This window comes from Bos taurus, chromosome 20 (assembly GCF_002263795.3).
Source record: "Bos taurus isolate L1 Dominette 01449 registration number 42190680 breed Hereford chromosome 20, ARS-UCD2.0, whole genome shotgun sequence".
NCBI classification, from domain to species: domain Eukaryota; kingdom Metazoa; phylum Chordata; class Mammalia; order Artiodactyla; family Bovidae; genus Bos; species Bos taurus.
Genome location: NC_037347.1, coordinates 55,590,296 through 55,607,396, shown reverse-complemented (window position 1 = coordinate 55,607,396; position 17,101 = coordinate 55,590,296). Strand labels below are relative to the sequence as shown.

The 17,101-nt window shown below is 39.9% G+C and overlaps 1 pseudogene; it reads left to right on the top strand.

Annotated features, from left to right (window-relative positions):
- The first annotated feature begins 11,735 nt into the window (after positions 1-11,735).
- On the top strand, positions 11,736-16,685 carry LOC516790 (E3 ubiquitin-protein ligase RNF167; annotated as a pseudogene).
- The last annotated feature ends 416 nt before the right edge of the window (positions 16,686-17,101 follow it).

Here is a 17,101-nt window from a genome sequence, read left to right as displayed (position 1 = left end):
TTGAACTGTGGTGTTGGAAAAGACTCTTGAGAGTCCTTTAGACTGCAAGGAGACCCAACCAGTCGATCCTAAAGGAAATCAGTCCTGAATATTCATTGGAAGGACTGATGCTGAAGCTGAAGCTCCAATATTTTTCCACCTAATGTGAAGAACTGACTCATTGGAAAAGACCCTGATGCTGGGGAAGATTGAAGGCAGGAGGAGGAGAAGGGGATGACAGAGGATTAGATGGTGGGATGGCATCACCAACTCGTTGGACATGAAGTTTGAGCAATGTCTGGTGATGGTGATGGACAGGGAGGCCTGGTGTGCTGCAGTCCGTGGGGTCACAAAGAGTCGGACATAACTGAGTGACTGAACTGAACTGGAAACATATAGTACAATGTTATACATCTTGCATGCTTTTATACACATTTTATACCTTCTTAAAATGTTAAGAAACAAATACTACATATTGCACTTTAAATTTGCTTATAGAATAGCTACAGCTTGGGAGTTCTTGTGAAGTGGCTACAGGGCAGTTATTTTGATTTGTAGGCTTCCTGATGGTTTTCTGCAAAGTGAGACCATGGAGGAGTGAAAAGGAACTTGAGGGTGTTGGGGGCCATGAATAGTGAGCTTGAGGAGTGTGATTGGTTGACTCGAATCACATGAACACAGCTTTTCTTATGATTACCAATGCACATGAAATACAGAAATTCAAGGATATAACTAAGTTAGTTCAACACCAACTTCTGAAGGACCTACTGACTTCAATTTAACTTGCTGCTGCTGCTGCTGCTGCTGCTGCTGCTAAGTCGCTTCAGTCGTGTCCAACTCTGTGTGACCCCATAGACGGCAGCCCACCAGGCTCTCCCGTCCCTGGGATCCTCCAAACAAGAACACTGGAGTGGGTTGCCATTTCCTTCTCCAATGCATGAAAGTGAAAAGGGAAAGTGAAGTTGCTCAGTCATGTCCGACTCTTAGTGACCCCAAGGATTGCGGCCTACCAGACTCCTCTGTCCATGGGATTTTCCAGGCAAGAGTACTGGAGTAGGTTGCCATTGCCTTCTCTGAGTTTAACTTGCTACTTTTCAGCAAAAAAGCAAACCAGATCATGGGTATTATATGAAGTCTATTTTACTATTGAAAATGCAAACTGAAAAAAACTGATTTTATGCATCATTTAGTTGACATTAAGTTTATTTTTAATGATTTATTGATTTATATTGACAGTATAAAAAATTATACTATGCTGAAATCTCACATTCTCTAAAAAATTAATACCTATTATATTATTGTATAAACATAAAAATACAATGTTAAAGAAAGCTAAATAATAACATACTAGTTTATATCTTATGTAAAAAGTTTAAAGCAAACTTATAAATTTATAATCAAACATGAGTCCATGAAATTCTATGCTCTTTTTCTCAAAAGGGCCAAGGGTATAAAATGTAAATAAAATCCAATATAAATGACTAGATCTTGAAACTTATATAACAATTAAAGGAAAATATTCAGGCAATACAGAAGAAAATAGATCTTATTTTTGTATTAATTAGCTTAACAGCCAACTAAGGGCTAGAGTATAAAATATATTGCAAGGAAGTACCAGGAAAATCTCAAGTGAGTACCAGGAACATGCTCTATGAGAAATCTCAGTCAAACTGGATAAAGCAATTGCTATTACTCTGATTGGCATTTGAGATGTGCTACTTAAATCTGGATGGGAAGTATGGAAAAAAATGTTAAACTCAGGACCTGTCATGGACCATGATTTTGCCAGTTTACAATGAGTGAGTACTAGAGGCTAAATTACAGAGAGATATAGAAATAAAGGACAGGTAGAATCCTGTGCTGTAAAAGCCTGTGGAGCCCCTGCATGCATTCCCAGTTTCATTCCTAGCTTGTTTTTATCTGTTACACCAATTCCATGAATCAATTTATTTTCCATTTTTGTTTAAGACTCTTAGGTTTCTGCCAGTGGTAACCATACCACTGTATCTACATGTTGACCCCATATTTAGTGCTTTTTGTGGCTCTGCAGCCTTAATATTCCTCCCCAGGAGAAGGGTAGGGGGAAAGGATAGTCAGGGGGTTTGAGATTGATATGTATGCACAGCTATATTTAAAATGGATCACCAACAAAGCCCTACTGTAGAGCGCAGGGAACTCTGCTCAATGTTTTGTGGGAACCTGGATGGGAGGGGAGTTTAGGGAGAATGGATACATATATATGTATAGCTGGATCACTGCTGTACATCTGAAATTATGACAACATTGTTAATCATCTATATGCCGATATAAAATAAAAAAAGATAAAATTTAAAAAATTCATCCCCAAACACTGAAATATCTTTCATCACACTTCTGAGAAATTCATCTGGTGTTTCTACTTGTTAGCTTTCTATGTAATGTGGAATCTCTAAGTCTTAGTGCCTACTTGAGTAGCAGAAAATAAAATCTCTATTTAAAAGACAAAAATGGATAGTGATTAGTTTCTCCTGAGTCCGGGGAGAGATGAACTCCTTTCCAGGGAAGAAGCAGCTTCTCCTGAAACTACTCACAGTTGCCTTTTTGGCGAATAGAGAGGGTATGGAGAACGTGCCCAGGCTAGTCTACTTAGGAAGGGAAGAGGCAAGAGAAAGTTAAATTGCTCTGCCTGAAAAGAGAAGAAAGGAGTTTTAAAGTTGGACAAAAGTCAGAATAAAGTCACAGAGTTTATCAGCATGTATGTGTGCAACAGAGGCAACAGAGCCACTACCTGTGAACATGTGCAAAGACTCCCCCAGAGAAGTTTCTGAATAACTAAACTTTCTCGTTAAACTTGGTATCATGTTCAGGGTTGGAAAGTTAAGCTCCTTCAATGCTATTTTTGACGTATCATTAGATGTGTGAGTTAAGCGCATTCGTTTTGGTTCTAGTCTGTCTTGAACACACAGGCTTGACCTGATAGACCGTTACTCATTTTGGGATCAGCCTCATCACTTCCTTAAAACTGTTTCTGCTCGTACATATTTTCCATTTTATAGTTTTTGGGATCTTAAATTCAATTTAAAAGTCGCACTCATTATCGTTTAAATCTTCTAGTGCTGGACTGAAATATAGCAAGTTGGACATCTACAGGAGTGGGGGGCATGGGGAACTATTTTAGTCTATAAGCTTTGAGAGTCTATATGGCTCCTTCAGGGATGGTTCTGACATCAGCCCTGAGTATATGAATTTTGTTGCATGTATATTTTTTTCTAAGGTACTTTAATATTTAAGGTGCCAGAGGGCAGACCATATTGTCTATAAATTATGGGCAATAAACTACCATTATTTTAGGAACCATACCTGAAATACAGGATAGATGACCACAGAACACATCAAAGGAGTTTAAAGTCTATGCTGACAACTCATGAGTCAAAGATAGAATTAGAAGGATTTTCTTTTCTTTTTTATATTTTTAAAGTAGGATGACTGACTTAGGGATAAGATTAATATAGAGGAAATAATACCATTAGTTAAGAACAATCTGCAATGTTCTAAATCTCCATTTCTTTCTTTACTAAAAAATAATTATTTTGAGTTGCAACCTGTTAGGTCTGGTTGTTATTAGTGAACATTAGCCGATTTTGCTTCTGCTTTGGCATTATAATGTCAAGTTTTTAACTTTCAAGAATTTGCGAGTGAAAAAGTGAAAGTGTTAGTCACTCAGTGGTATCTGACTCTTTGCAACCCCATGGACTATAACCTGCCAGGCTCCTCTGTCCCTGGGGTCTCCCAGGCAAAGAATACTAGGGTGGGTTTCCATTTCCTTCTCCAAGGGATCTTCCTGAGCTTGGATTTCCTGCACTGCAAGTGGACTCTTTACCATCTGAGCTACCAGGGAAGCCCGAGTTTTTAACTTTCATGAACTTAAGGAACTTAAATTTTAAATTAAAGAAACATTGCATTTTCCCAAGGGATGGTTTCTCATAACAATAAGTGACATTTACTAAATGTTTGCACATTAGATTAACTTTTTGAAAAATAATATATTTCCCCCCATAATGGGTTATCCTTAAGAAAAGTCTGTGTTTTAATTTAATCCTTCAATGCACTCTCATCCTGTGAATAAGGTCATTTTAATGAATTTTACATTAGTTCAAAAAATTCTGAGCAACCTAATACATTCCTATAAATTACATACTTTGGGGATTTCAGTGCCAAGCTTTAAATCTAATTTAATAACAGTAAAAAATGTTATTGTATCTTTTGTGATGGCTTCTGAATTTTATATAGGTTACAATGATGAGCAAGTTGATCGGTAGAATCAGTGTCATGTCACAGGTCTTATGATGAAAACTCAGACCACAGAAGAGAGGAGATAGAGGCAAAAATAGGAAGAAGAAAGCAACAAGATACATAAAGTCAGGCTTCCCTTTTAAGAAACACACAGAAAATGAAGAGGGTACAGGGATCACACGTTTCATTGTTGACTTTAAGATGAGTTGTTGTCTCCTGTTTTAATTTTTTTAATCAATTTTTTTTTCTTATTTTCTTATCCTGTTTTTAGTGTAAGGATATGGAGAAAATGTATATGTTAGCAGCTCTTAAAGATTATAAAGGGAGATTGACCTTGCAGATAAGACACTTTTTAAGTTCACATTTCAAGGAGAAGAGAGTTCCTTGTCATAATAAAGGAATGAGAGGGAGTGGAAAGCAATGTTGCAGAGGGCAAGGTTGGAGAGGACAACCAGTGGCTGCAGATAGAAAGCATGCATTTATTAAAAGAGACAGTTGAAAGATTTATTTTTAGTGGAATCCTAGAGATCCCATTGAAACAAGGCTTCCATAATCCTACCCAAATTAAGATATTCTGATGAAGATAGATTTCTTAAAGAAAAGAAAAACACCAATACAGTATACAAACGCATATCTATGGAATTTAGAAAGATGGTAATGATAACCCTGTATGCGAGACAGTAAAAGAGACAAAGAGGTATAGAACAGTCTTTTGGACTCTGTGGGAGAGGGAGAGCGTGGGATGATAGAATATCATATATGAAACGAATCACCAGTCCAGGTTCGATGCATGATACTGGTTGCTTGGGGCTGGTGCACTGGGACGACCCAGAGGGATGGTATGGGGAGGGAGGAGGGAGAGAGGTTCGGGATAGGGAACACGTGTACACCCGTGGTGGATTCATGTTGATGTATGGCAAAGCAAATACAATATTGTAAAGTAATTCAGTTCAGTTCAGTTCAGTTCAGTCGCTCAGTTGTGTCCGACTCTTTGCGACCCCATGGACTGTAGCCCGCCAGGCTCCTCCCTCCATGGGATTCTCCAGGCAAGAATACTGGAGTGGGTTGCCATTTCCTTCTCCAGGGGAATCTTCCCAACCCAGGGACTGAACCCAGGTCTCCCGCACTGCAGGCAGACGCTTTAACCTCTGAGCTACTAGGGAAGCCCATGTAATTAACCTCCAATTAAAATAAATAAATTTATATTAAAAAAAATCACTGACATCTTCCCTACCAAAAAAATAAATAAACTTAAAAAAAAAAAAAAGAAGCTGGTAAATCAGCTGAGATCTGTGTTAAGATTGCATAACGTTCAAACAAAGTTCAGTTTAGTAGCAAAGGTAATTGCCTATTTTTTTTAATGATAAAAACTATTAGGTAATTAGAACAGAAAAAGGAAGTCCAAAATAGTGGTGGATAAAAGACAAAGAAAAGGAAAATCCCGTGAAAAGGGAACAAAGGAAAAGTCTGAGGACTCAAAATCAGATTTTATTTAGTTAAAAAACCTGGTCTTAAGTGATATATTGTTTATATAGAGTATATTAATAGACACACAGTCCAGGTGTAGAAATTAGTTAGGAGAGATTAATTTTATATTACTGAGAATAAAGGAGGGAAACTAATCCACAAATTGAAGTTTACAAATCAAAATCCTTTTCTTCACATCTCTCATTAGCAATATCGTCCATATCCTGTGGCTCTTCAGAAGCCATTCCATGTAGTCCTCTCTTTCCAGTTCCCCAAATCTCATCCCCATCCTAATCTCTTCCAATCTAATCTCAATAAATAGCAACAGATATTTATTCAACATCTACAACTAGTTAAGCAACCTGATGAATGATGAAGATATATCCATCAGTGGATAAAGCAGAAAGGCATTTTTTGCCTTCAGGATCTTCTGTCATTCATTCTAGTGGTGGAAATAGACCAAAAAAAAAAAAAAGTAGTAAAATATACAATACGGAAGAAATATACACATATATTGAATACATGCATATGTATATATGAGCAACTTTTAGTTACATATATATGTGTATATATATATATATATATATATATATGTATTACATCAAAAATACAGAAGATGAGAGCCAAAATTTTAAAGACATGAAGAAGCAAGCCATGAAACTACACAAGGGAAGAACATTCTAGGCTGAGGGAATGTCAAGAACAAAAATCATGTTTGTTCAGTCATTCTGGATGACTGGGCTCAAGGATGGGACAGAAGGTCTGTGTGTTGAAGAAAATAGCAGAAGGGGAAGGTTAGTAAAGATTAGGGTCAGAGAATGTGTATGACTTTACACATGATAGAAAGACTTCTCCTTTTACTCTCCATGAGATGGAAGCTATTGGGAATTTCTGAGTAAAAGAAAAATACTATCTTATTCTGCATGAATAGGTTCTGAATTGAGAGTAGAAGCACTAGAGTGAAGGAAGGCAAGTATAGACAGAAGAAACTCAATCAGGAGACTTTAACAACAATTTAAGAGAAAGACAAAAGTTTTTGGACCAGGGTGATGGTAATGAGTGTGATAAGAGGTATTAATAGCAGGATGCTGAATACACTTTGAACTCAGCACCAAAAGAAATTTTTTTGATAGACCATGTGGGAGTTGAAGAAAAAAAAGAGAATTGAATTGTTGTTACCTATGATAACAAATATTGTGAATGAGTTTGTTTGGAGATGAATACTAGAAACTAAGTTTTGAATATATTCTGTTTGGGAGGCCTACTATATACTTAAATTGATAGGTCATGTAGGCATCTGGCTATACGGCTTTGTGCCAGGGTCCAGCCCCGGTGGATCCAGGGAATTAGAAGCGGGGACGGCGTCGGTGAGGATCAGGAAACAATTGCTTAATTAAATGTTAATTAAGGATATAAAGAGTAATAGAATAAGGATAGCTCAGTGAGGAAATCCAGTGGAGAAAAGAGGCTGAATAATTCAGCCAGAAGGTGAGAGAAAGAACGACATGGGGAGACCAAGTTTTGGTGAACAAGGCCCTCACTTTATTTTCCAAAGTAGTTTTTATACCTTAAGTTATGCATAGAGGATAATAGGGGAAGGGGTAGAGTCATGCAGTAAGCCAGGCTTTCTTCCTGCAAACTTATCATATGCAAAAGTTTAGGTGATTTGCATCATCTTCTGGCCTGGAGGCCTGTTAACATTTTAAGACCCTTTCTTCAGAAAACTTATTTTTCTCTAAAGGTGATAGTCAGGCGCCACACTCCAAAAGCATTAGATAAAGTTGCATTCCTATAGGGCAAAGGTGTGGTGGGCTACAACAAGAAAAAGAATTAACTCAAGGATCCAAGGTTACAAACATTAAAGCTACTACTTACACCCATTATGTTAATCAATACACTGCCAGGGACACAGCAGGTAAGGGATATGGAAACTTAGCAGCAAACACTGGCCCAACAAGTGAAAAATCCTTCACCAATACAATTTCTAATCAATCTTTTAACTGCTCAAAGGAATCTGTATTTAGACAGTTTAGAACATCTTATGCCTCTCACAGTTGGGAGGCTCTGAACAATCACATGTGGCTGGAAAACCTATTCAGGCAGGCTAGAGGACTTCCAAAGGAGTTTGTAGGTTGAAACACTATCACACCCAGGAACTATTAACTGGAGCTGTAAGTTAACTTGTTTTTCAGAGAGAGGTAGTGGGGGACAGCCCCTGTAAAGTCAGAGGTGTAGGTGAGAGCACAAAGCAGAAAGTAGGCAGACTCTGGTTTTGGGGGTATATGCTCGAGAATTTTCAGGGGGACTCCTGAGGCTCGATCCCGCCTTTGCGTATGCAGAGCCTCCTTCCTCATGACCTTTGCCATGGGTGGAGTTCCTCCTGCTGGCTCCCGGCAGCTTTGAGTCTGGATTTTGGAAAGAAAACTGAGCAAGAGATATTAATTTCTGAGCATATAGGTGGTATTTTAATCTATGAAACTGATTGTGATCACTAAGGCAGTGAATGTAGACAACATAAGGACAAAGCCTGAACTTTGGGCGTTCTAACATTTAGACATGAGGTAAATAGAGAAACCCAAAAGAGACAGGAAGGGCCAGCCAGGGAGAAGTGAGAAAATAAGATGAAGGTACTGAATCTGGAGAACAAAGGAGAAAGTGCTTCCAGGACGAGGATGCCATTAACTGGGGTAATGCTTCTTACAGATGAAGTCTGATGTGGGCTGAAAAATGAGCACTGGGTTTAGTGATATGGAGACCACTGTGCTGTGCTTAGTTGCTCAGTCATGCCTGACTCCTTGTGACCCCATGGACTGTAACCCACCAGGCCCCTCTGTCCATGGGGATTCTCTAGCAAGAATACTGGAGTGGGTTGCCATGCCCTCCTCCAGGAGATCTTCCCAACCTAGGAATTAAATCCAGGTCTCCCACATTGCAGGTGGGAGACAACAGGGAAGCCCAAGAATACTGGAGTGGGTAGCCTATCCCTTCTCCAGGGGATCTTACTGGTCCAGAAATCAAACTGGAGTCTCCTGCATTGCAGACAGATTCATTACCAGCTGAGCTACCAGGGAAGCCCATGGAGACAACTAGTTACTGTGAAAAGAATTTTCGGTAGAGTAATGAGACAAAGCATGATTGAAGAAGGTGCAACAGAAAAGGAGGAGAAACATTAGAAACAGTGAGTTAAAGAAGGTCTTTTTCAAGGAGCTTTGCTATAACAACAACAACAAAAAGTAAATAAATAAAGAGAGCAACAGGTAGCAAGGAAAGTAAGGTCAAAAGAGGATTTTTGTTTTATCTTCCTATTATCTATCTATCTATCTATTATATATCTCTATCATAGGCTTCCCAGGTGGCACAGTGGTCAAGAATCCACCTACCAATTCAGGAGATGCAAGAGATGCGGGTTTGATCCCTGGGTTGGGAAGATCCCCTGGAGTTGGAAATGGCAACCCATTCCAGTATTCTTGCCTGGAAAATTCCATGGACAGACAAGCCTAGTGGGTTACAGTCCACTGGGTCACAGAGAGTCAGACATGTTAGGTGCAGAATTTGGACACAGATGCCATGAAGCAGGTATTTGCAATGTGGGAACACGTGAAAATTCTCGGATTGCTATTCCCTTTCTCAGTGGCAGGAAGCAAAGTTGTTGGTTGAGAGTAAAACTGTAGGCAGTTTTGGAGGTTTGATGAGGGAAAATCTGGGATGAAATGAATACCAAAAGAATGGAGGAGTTTAGTCTGGGAAAATAAAATAGCTGAGTCAAGTTTCTCTTGAAATAGGACAAGGTCTTTGAAGTGGTCCTCTTAAATCATGAAATTCTTCATGAGGCTTATTCTCTGTGTTACTGCTTCTTGTGTTCAGTGCAGATATGGTCAATACAGACTTTTCTGATCAATGCGACCATGTGAGGCTCATCACCTGGCTCAGCACCATCTCCAGAAATGTGTAGTGCCATGGGCCATTGTGGGAACAGGTTCAACATCCAATGTGGGGGCTCTTTTGCTGATGACAGAGTACTTGAAGGGATGTTACAAACAGGTTAGACAATTCTTCCAAAGGGGAAGGGTGATACATTTATTAGAGAAACCACTATGTCATTAATAATAAAAGGGGAACAGCTCCTCAGCACCCTTTCAAAAAGCCAGTATTACTTGAGTGGTAGTGATTATACATTTAGATCAGGTAGATTTTTTTTTTTCTTTATCCATGATCAGCAGCACAGGGGAAGACATGCAGCAAGACTGTAGTTTGCTCAGACACATTCCACGAAGAGAAAGGCAAGGGAATTGACGGTATGTGCAGGGAACGAGTGATAATGATTGACTAGGGTAAAAGTTGGGGAGGAGGAAAGAGGATATGAGGCCTGGGGCATGAGGAAGAGAGGGGAAAAAAATGGCAAGATGGTATGACAGTTAAAGATCTAGAGAGTGAGATAGAAAGGTGACAGGGATGGTCAGAGACTGGAAAATTAGGAAGTAGTACTGTGGAGGGTTTGTAGTTATTGAAATGTCAAGGTGGCAAGGAACCTGGACCCTGCTTTAACTCCTACTTTTCCTTTTTCTTATTCTCTTCAATAGCTCCACCTTCTAAAGGTAAATTATCCTTTACAAGCTGGGAAATGCAGAATCTTGCCCAAAAGAATGGATGGGGGAAAAAGGGTGATGGTCAAGAGACCATGGAAACCTACAAAGAAAGATGGCAGCCAAGATGTTCAAATAATTCACATTTAGTACATATTTTCTCTTTTAACTCTGAAAAATCATTTATTTTTACAAACTTGAATGGTTTATTGATGATTCTATTTCAATAAATAGATAATAAATAAATAAATAAATAAATTTGTGTCTCTGTCTACAGTATGGATGAGTTGAAAACTGAAAAAAATACATATGATCACCAATTGATTAAATAATGCAATGCCTGTCAACAACCTCACTCTTTTTCCACCACTGAATTGACTAATTGTTTTCCCCCACTGGAAGGACACAATATGGGTTTGAAGGTTTATACAGGAGTCCAGATTGTCTGATACCATATCAAGGGGATCTATTGTTCTATATGACACATTTTCTTTTGTTTAAACTTTTCTGAGAAGGCCATTACTAACTAGAAAAGAGGAAAGGGTAGAGCTTTATATTCTTTTGGGAAAGTTAAACATAGAGTTAAGAAATGCTGAAATTATGGAAATTCTTAATATATATATATAATCTTATATGAACAATAGCTGGCATACAAAGGCAGATAGTTTTGATAGCTCCTACAAGCTAAATGCCCTGGATTGAGATAGTTATGGATCACTGGTGACAAACAATGAGAATTTAATTTGGACCGTCTAACCAAAAAATGAATAATTTACCAAGTTAAGCTAATAAAACTTGTACTTTACTTAAGACACAATTATTTTAAAATTATGTATTCATACATATGGGGCTTCCCTGGCAGCTCAGTCAGTAAGGAATCTGCCTGCAGTGCAGGAGACCTAGGTTCTATATATATGCCATTGATACAAAATTCATATATAACAAATTTGATAGAGATAGTATGTATTTATATATTAACTACACATGTGAATAAAATGTATATTTAACATAAATTTGATAAAATCTCAATAATAGTTGGTTATAGACTCTTGCTGAGTTAAGTTTTTTGGTAAAAAGTTTTGTTGACACTGGAGACAACAGAGTTGGAAAAAGTAGTCTTGCTTTCCTGAGCTGGGAGAATGTTTCAGATTCTCTTTGCAGATGCCCTTCCAAGGCTATGCTCCTGTCTTTGACACCACAATTTTGTGTATAAGTATGTCTGCGCATGTGCACACACACACACACACACACACACACATACTGTTTTTTTTAATTGAAGAAGTTTCCCAAATTGTTAAATTCTAGAACTAAAGAAGCCTGGATTCAATTCTGTCTTTGATCATCTTAAATACAAATGCATTCAGACTAGCAACTGCACAATTCTAATGTAGTCTGGTATAATAAAAAATCCCAGACTCATTAAATAGTTTTTTCTTCCCTGGCTCAGATTCAAATCAAACTTGGAAAGTTTGGCTGAGTGGCAGAGGTGGGGGAGTGGGGTGCTGCTGGCTTCTCTTCTCTTGTCTTTGCGCCCCTACTGCTCTGGTCAGCTTCTGCTATTGACCTCTCGAAGACTGGTCTCAGAAGGAATAATCATGGTTGGCTGGTTCAGTAGCGATCTGGTGTCACTGACTGTCCCCACAGCAAATGATCTCAAACTAACTCCTTCTCTCTTATACATTGCTTTGGTGGAGTCCTCAGCAGTTTTTTTTTTTTTTTTTCTTTTTCTGAGTCTTCTAGGCTGCTCACCTGATGAGGACAATATCTTTCCTAGGATGGCTACCTGTGAGTCTTCTCCTGCCCCTAGATTCCAGTATCCACCCCTCTGTTCTGGTATCTCCTTACCCTATCAGATCAAGGGCTCTGTGAGATCCCTTTTAAGGGCTCTCCATAGCAAGGCCCATGTTTGGAATCTGGCCTACGTTGGAAACTTCTCTGGGTGCAGAAATGGAGATTGACCCAATGTACTCTCCTCCTTTTTCTCTGAGCCTCAATTTTCACAAATGTCTCCAAGTCATTTTCCCTTGACTTGAGGTTAAGGGGAAGTACCACCTCACTTCCCCATGGATGGGGTGTGTGGTTGTCAGCATAGTTCACTGACAGTCATCTTGAAAGAAATTGTGTCAGTCCTTCAATTGTTTTAGACTGAGGATAGCTACTTGCTAATGCTAACAGGGCCAGTATGGGACTCCTCTTGTCTCTTCTCCACATTTATTTGAAAATCCTGAAGGAATGGTTTAAATTAGCATTTGTCTTAACATCCAGGTGGATTTAGAGCTTACTGTTTTGTGCTTCACCTTGAATAGATTATGTGAAAGAAGGAAGAGTGGCATTTAATAACTTGTTCTAGTTCCAAATTGGAAAAATACAGCAACACAGAGATAAGTCTGCAAGAATATTTTGGAAAATGGAACCAATGTACAAAAATGGCAAGATAATACTGTAATGTGAGATGCTGAACACCCAAGTTTGGAGGGACAACTTGACACTGTGTGCTCAGAATAAAACCTTTCTGTTTCTGACTTGGCCAATGAGGCACATCTTTATTTAAAGTGGCCTATAATTTTCTTTTCTAATCCAAGTTTTGACTTCTTAAAGAGAAAAAAGACAGTTGCATGGAAATGCAAAATCTAAGAACCAAAGGACCTCATTTCATGTTGTAAATGAGGTCACAAGGAAAAGTATCTATTTAAGTTTCAACAATTTTATATTCTGGCTATTTCCTTGGTCATATGGATCCAATGCTACACCAAAATCTTCAGGCATCTACAATAGCCTAGAAAAATGTACTGTCCAAACACCCAGTAAGTTTATGTATTCTAGGCTAAACTGGTCCTCAGAAAGAAATAAAATTTTAATTCCTATCTCCATACTGTCTTTGGTATGGGAAATAGCTTAAAAGATTGTATTGTGTCAAAGGGATAAAAGGATTAAAATGTTAAATTTTAATACAGACGATCCTTGGTTACCTGTATCATAATGGCAGAATTTATTAATTATCTCAGATTTCAAATACTTGTTTTGAGAGATAGGATGACAAAGGACTCACACTTGTAGATACTGGTACACATTCTTAGGTCAGAATCAATTGTTATAAAACCTATATTAAAGTTAATAATCTGCTAGAATCCTCTCAGTTTGGCTTGTCTTGACTCAAGATCGAGTATGCCAGGCAAAACCAGAGTTCGGAGGTCTTTGAAGATAGACTCAAGAGTTCATCTGATCGCCGGAAGTGTGGTGAGCACTCTCGCGAGAGCTGAAGGTACCGACGATGATGACGGCAACTGGAGGAAGGAAGAGAAGGAAGGAAGAGGAAGACCGGAAGTGCTACATCTTGAGCGGCCAAGGCAGAAAGCAACCTGACTTTGTTTACCGGAAGCCCTTTTCCAGGGTATAGGAAAACGGTCCGCCTGCCTGGAAGTCCCACATTTTTGAACTCCCCCATCTTTTCAGAAGTTTTCCTGTCGTCTATGCTTGCTTCTGTGCTCTTTCCCCGTTTTATCTGTATACCAGAAAAGGATTCATTAATGTCTGTCTCCTAGCTCTGCTAAACGGGTGGAGCCGGCTTTCCTTCCCTGTACCATCATGTAGCTAGGAAGTAGCACGTAGGGGCAGTTGGACCTCTGGGAACCCAAAGGAAGAGGGGGAGGGCACAGAACTCTGCTTATGCCACCAGGACACAGCCTCTTCCGCATTTCTCCCAGTGCTGTCGCCATGCCCCCTACAGCCCTCTGTCTTCCTGTGGTCGTGGCCACTCTGCTGTGGGGAGCGTCCCCTGTCAGGGGACTCATTCGAGCGACTTCTGACCACAATGGCAGCATGGAATTTGCAGACCTCCCAGCTCTCTTTGGGGCTGCCTTGAGTCCGGAAGGACTTAAGGGGTTTCTCGTGGAGGCTCAGCCAGCCAACGCTTGCAGCCCCATTGCCCCACCTCCCCCAGCCCAGGCTAACGGATCAGTTTTCATTGCATTGCTTCGAAGATTCGACTGCAAATTTGACCTCAAGGTCCTACATGCTCAGAAGGCCGGGTATGGTGCAGCCGTGGTACACAATGTGAATTCCAATGAACTGCTGAACATGGTGGGGAGTAACGAAGAAGTCCAGCAGCAGATCTGGATCCCTTCTGTGTTCATCAGCGAAAAGAGCTCTCAGTACCTGCGTGCCTTCTTCATCTACCAGCAGGGAGCTCAGGTGCTTCTGGTCCCTGACAATGGATTCCTCTCCACCTATTTTTTCATCCTTTTCTATGGGATTTTGGCAATGCTCATTTTGGGCACGGGAGCCATAGTGATAGTTCATTGGATCCATTTCCAGAAACAGCGCTGGCGGAATCTGCTGACCAAAGAGCAACTGAAACAGATTCCTACCCACGACTATCGCAGGGGAGACCGGTATGATGTGTGTGCCATCTGCCTGGACGAATATGAGGACGGGGATAAGTTGAGGGTCCTCCCCTGTGCTCATGCCTATCACTGCCGCTGTGTGGACCCATGGCTCACTCAGACCAAGAAGACGTGCCCTATTTGTAAGCAGCCTGTTTGCCGGAATCTTGGGGAGGAGGAGCAGGAGGAAGGAACTCAGGTGCAAATGGGCCATGAGGAAGGGGGCCTGAGAAGCCGCCCTGCCTCAGAGCGGACCTCACTTCTGGGCTCCAGCACCGTACTTCCCACTAACTTTGGCTCCTTAGCCCCGGCCCCCTTTGTGTTTCTTGGGTCTTCAACAGATCCCTCACACTCTCCATCCTCCTCTTCCTCTTCCGCTGTCAATCTCATCTGATACTCCCTTTCCTTTCCACCTTTAACAACAGACTTGCACAGACCCTTTTCCTCCCACAAGTATTCCAAGTTGAGTGATAAGATATAGTTCTACCTCAGCTTTCTCCCTTACCCAACCCCTTCCTCCTGAGGGATTTGGACGTGCAGAGGGACTGGATCTTCACTTACTGGGGTAATAAAAATGATGCATGCAAATCCATGGGTGAGAGCTGTCAAAAACAATTTAAAGGAGCATATTTTTATTATTTGTGTTAAGGATGAAAAAATAATTTGAAATATTATTTTAAGTAACACAGAATATCTTAAATTGACTTTGCTATATTAACATTTCACATTTGTCCTCATAATGCAATTTCTCATAAAAAATTCAGTGTCTCTAGTTTACCTGTTTTAGAGTGGGTGCATATGAAGTAGTCTGCTGCTGCTGCTAATTCGCTTCAGTTGTGTCTGACTCTGTGCGACCCTATGGACAGCAGCCCACCAGGCTCCTCTGTCCACAGGATTCTCTAGGCAAGAATACTGGAGTGGGTTGCCATTTCCTTCTCCAATGAAGTAGTCTACACCTATCTAAATGTTTGTCATCAGTTAGTGCCTAAAGAATGCAAAGCCCCTGCAGTGTCTACATGGTCATGAGAAAAAAATAACTGGGTTGTAGGTCTCTGATCCTCTGCTTCTCCTGTAAAGTGGCTCTGTAAAAAGATTTAGTTGCCTTATAGCATGTGATCATTAGTATTCTAATCCTACTAATTGGGGTGGAATTTTAAGAGAATGCTTTTTAGCTTTGTCTTTTCCTCTCTTGAAATTAAAAACCGATTTAAGTGAAGGGAACATGCAACATCAAATACTTTTCACCTGAGAGTGGGAACTGTTCATCCATGCCAAGTGTCTTCTGTATCTAGAGATACCTGTGTAATTGCAAAAGATGGGAGTTGTATAATATGGAACCATTGAATATGCCCTTCCTTTTTAGAAATTAAGGTCATTTTCACCCTTTAATGATTGTTAATGTTAGCTAAGCTATTTTTCATTTGTATGGCCAATTTCAACTCATCTCAAACTTACAAACACTACATTGATAATGCAAATGACTAAATACTCTCAATATAGCTCTTTGGATTAGAATGTTTTGTTTCATGCAAGCCTTGAAATAAACTCCTAAACCACACTGAACACTGTCTATTTTGGAATGCAGAATCAACAGTCATAAGAAGATTTACTATTTAAATTAATATGCAATTTTGTTTCCATAAAGATGCATTTAAGATGGTAATTCTAGTTCCAAGGTCTTATTAAATCAATTGTCAATACTACTACAATTGCTTATCTATTCTATTTACTAATGTTACACTCCAGTTTTTCGATTGATATTTCTCACAATATGCATTGTTTGGCAGGAGGTTGCATTGATAAGCATTATCTGACACTGAAGGCTGTAGTATGCGGGGTCCCCAAGGAACAGATTCTGAAGTAGAGCTTTGTGTACATAAACTGAATGAGTTTAAGAAGTAGAGCTGGGTGGAGGTAAAAGTTGGAGGATGGTGTTGCTGCACTGGAAGCCTTAGCAGATCCCCCCAACCTCCACTCCCACCCGCATCCCCGCCCTCAGAGAGCCCTGGAGCTGGAATGGCCCTGCAGCATTGTCCTGCAAATTGAAGCAGAAGAGCAGAGTCCATGTGCCCCTTAACTGATTTGTCATTTCTTCCAGGCTGTCACAGGGACAGAGGAAGGACATTGGGTTGGGCAGCTTTGTTCATACAAGGACAATTCCTGGAGAAAGACTCAACTATGTGAGAAATTTCACTAGTTTTGTGTGTGTGCACACATGCGCGCAAAGGTCCTTTCTGTTTTGATATGATTCTCTGAGTCAGTCAAACTCCAGGAGATAGTGAAGGACAGGGGAGACTGGTGTGCTGCAGTCAGTGGGGTTGCAAAGATTTAGTGACATGATTTAGTGACTGAACAACAACAATCCAGAAATTGCCTAATTGATATTTTTATGAGCTTCTTCTAATGTGAGTTAATACC